Raw genomic sequence first — 3315 nt, 5'->3', positions numbered from 1 at the left:
AATGCAGTTGGGCCTTTTTTGGCAAGCACATTCATCAGTGTCAAGCCACAAACCAGTATTTCTTGCAATCTGATGTGTTGCTACGACAAACAAGAATAAATAATGTCTGTCTAAATAACCCATCATGATGTAGCTTTGTGGATAGCATATGGAATATACAACTGGGCTGAAATTAACTTCATGGGATCCATCTCAAATCGCAATTAAGTTGAATGTGGTTTAAGAATTCGAAAATACACGACTCATAATATCGAAAAAAAGGACTCTGTTGCAATACATAATTGCCCAAGTTAGCTGGATCTCTCTTAAGATAAATTATCATGAAACCAATATAGTAACTTATATAAATTCCATGAAATACTAAGTCAATTAAGCTAACTAGATTTATTAGGAATTGGGCATATTTTGCACGTTGTTGACCATACTATATATTGTTTTGGAACTGAGAACAAGTCCTTTCAAAATTCCATGATGGGATGAATACAACTTACTAGAGATCCTGGGGGGCTGCACTGAAAATTGCTTGAGAGAACAGGGGGTCCCTATCCTCCTTATATCCCAGGTTATAAGTAGGTCCCATTGCATTGGTGTCTGCCACTATCTGAGAAACAGCGTGTTCAAACCGTTGGGAATTGCTGAGGACCTGATTTCATAGTCAAGGTCATCCAAATTCATGATACCTTCAAGGCCCCCATAGCATGTGTCCATGGTGACCATGTAAAGAGGAATCTCCTCCAGGTAGCTGAGGTAGTAACAGTCTGTAGGGATGAAGGGGTAGTCCATCTGCAAGGCTCTCTGATCATCCTGAGTCATCATCAGCAGGTTTCTGGGCCAAAACAGTTTCTTGCTCCTCAGGTAGTTAACGTGCCTTTGCCCCCAAAACGCAGGCTATAGGACAGGCAACCAGGCATCTGAATGCCCTTGCCATGGAGCAGCTCCTTCTTGGGAATTACCACCTCAGAAGAGATGTAGCGCCATGAGGGACGACCTTGAGAAACCTGGACAGAAGCCAGCACTGCCCAGAGTGAAAACAGCAAGAGGGACACCCTCAGGGTGACCTGGCCCTTTACCAGCCTCATGCCCCTGCTCAGGGACATCTGCCAGTGAGAATGGTTAAATGGAGGACCCTCAGCAAAGCCAGGTCTAGACCATCTGACAAAACATAGGGCTGTGCTGGGAAGCCAGCACCCTACTCCTGGGGGCCACCTGTGGGGTTAGGTAACAGTCACAGTGTGTGACCTTGGGTGACACTGCATATCAGTTCAGCTGGGAGAGGCAGGTGGGCCAGTTCAAGAGTGCTCACATGGACATGCATAGGGACTTGGACCCAGAGACATGGCTCTATTCAACACATTTCATCTTTCCTCCAGCTACTTGGATATGGGATATGCAATTATAACACCCTGAACTTCTCCACCAATTCCATGTCCCGTGGTACTTCTGGGTCACTTTCTAAGGATTACTACTTTTCCTCATTATGGAGACCACTGCTTCCTACTTCCTTGGGATGTGGAGGCAGACATTGTCAATTTTACCTTTATAGGTGTTTCAAAAAATTGATTTGTAATTTTACATGTTTTATTCTGGATGGCTAGTTAGTTTGCAAGCCATTTGATCCTTTTGGTTTTTGCTCTGAAGCTTTGTCTCAGCTTACTGAGGAACACATTACCCAGTATTCCATGTGATGATTGGTGAACTACAAGGTTGTATAATGTTTTTTTTTCTTATGCCAGCTGGTGATAACAGAAACCACTGCTGACCATGTGTGAACCCCAAGGGTTTTTCTTTCTAATCCCTTATTGTGGTTCTTTACTACCTCTGGGAGTCTCGTCCCATGCATGTGTGGTTCCCTCCTCAGCTGGAGATGCAGGGGAGTTGAGGTAACTTTGGCAGCTTGCACCATGGAGTCTGATGATGATCAAAAGATGGTAACAACCATGGCACTCCCTTGTTTGATTAAGTACCCTCTACTCCTTTAAAGACCCCTGGATCAGGCAGAAACCTCAGAGTTGGCTTTTGGAGGAGAGTGCATTTTTCTAGGTTGCTGGCCTCCTGAACAAAGCTCAAATTCCTTTCCCACCAAAACTAAAACTTTGAACATTGACTTTTCCACCAATAGGCAGCTGAATTTGGGTTTTGATACCAATAAAACAAAGTGCAATGCTAGTTGCCAGGGGCTTGCAGGGAGGGACAATGAGGAGTAGGTCTCAAGAGGTATGATTTTCTGTTGTGCAAGATGATTAAGTTCTTGAGGGCTTCTCCACAAAATTACACCTGTAATTAACAATACTGTAGTGCACAATTAAATTTTTGTGAAGAGGGTGGGTCTCATGTTCAGTGAGATCTTACCACAATACACAAGTGGAAGACACGATTTTTTCTTCTCACATGACAGTATGCTGAACTTCATTGAAACACTCTCTACTGATAATGTGAAAATAATTTATAAAAAGCATTTACAGGGGCACCTGGCTGGCTTAGTCCATTAAGCGTCTGACTTCAGCTCAGGTCATGATCTCATGGTTGGTGGGTTTGAGGCCCGTGTTGGGCTCTGTGCTGACAGCTTACAGCCTGGGGCCTGCTTCTGATTCTGAGTCTCCCTCTCCCCCTCCCCCTCCCCTGCTCATGCTCGCTCTCTCTCTCTCTCTCTCTCTCTCTCCCTCTCTCTCAAAAATAATAAAAATGTTAAAAAATTAAAAAGTCTTAACATGTTTTGAATACTAAACCTAAGGATATGTCATTTACAAATATCTTCTCCCCTTCTGTGGGTTGCTTTTTAGTTTTGTGCATTGTTTCCTTCACTGTGCAGAAGCTTGTTATTTTGAGGTAGCCCCAAAAGTTCGTTTTATGCATATATGTATTATGTAGTTAATTTTGTTGTATTATTTTCTAATTTAAGTTCAAGCTTGTTAACATACACTATAGTATTGGTGTCAGGGGAAGAATTTAGTGATTCATCGGGTACACATAACACCCAGTTCTCATCTCAACAAGTGCCTTCCTTAATGCCCATCTCCCATTTAGCCCACTCCCCCACCCACAGTTTGTTCTATGTATTTAAGAGTCTCTTCTGGTGTCCTCCCTCTCTGTTTTTATCTTATGTCCCTTCCCCTATGTTCATCTATTGTGTTTCTTAGATTCCACATATGAGTGAAATCATATGATATTTAACTTTTTCTGACTGACCTATTTTACCTATCTTAATACACTCTAGTTCCATCCACACTGTTGCAAGTGGCAATATTTCATGCTTTTTGATGGCTGAGTAATATTCCATTGTATATATCTTTATCCATTTATCTGTTGATGGATATT

This window comes from Lynx canadensis, chromosome B3 (genome assembly GCF_007474595.2).
Source record: "Lynx canadensis isolate LIC74 chromosome B3, mLynCan4.pri.v2, whole genome shotgun sequence".
In the NCBI taxonomy this organism is placed as follows: Eukaryota; Metazoa; Chordata; class Mammalia; order Carnivora; family Felidae; genus Lynx; species Lynx canadensis.
Note: the sequence above shows the minus strand (reverse complement) of the source record.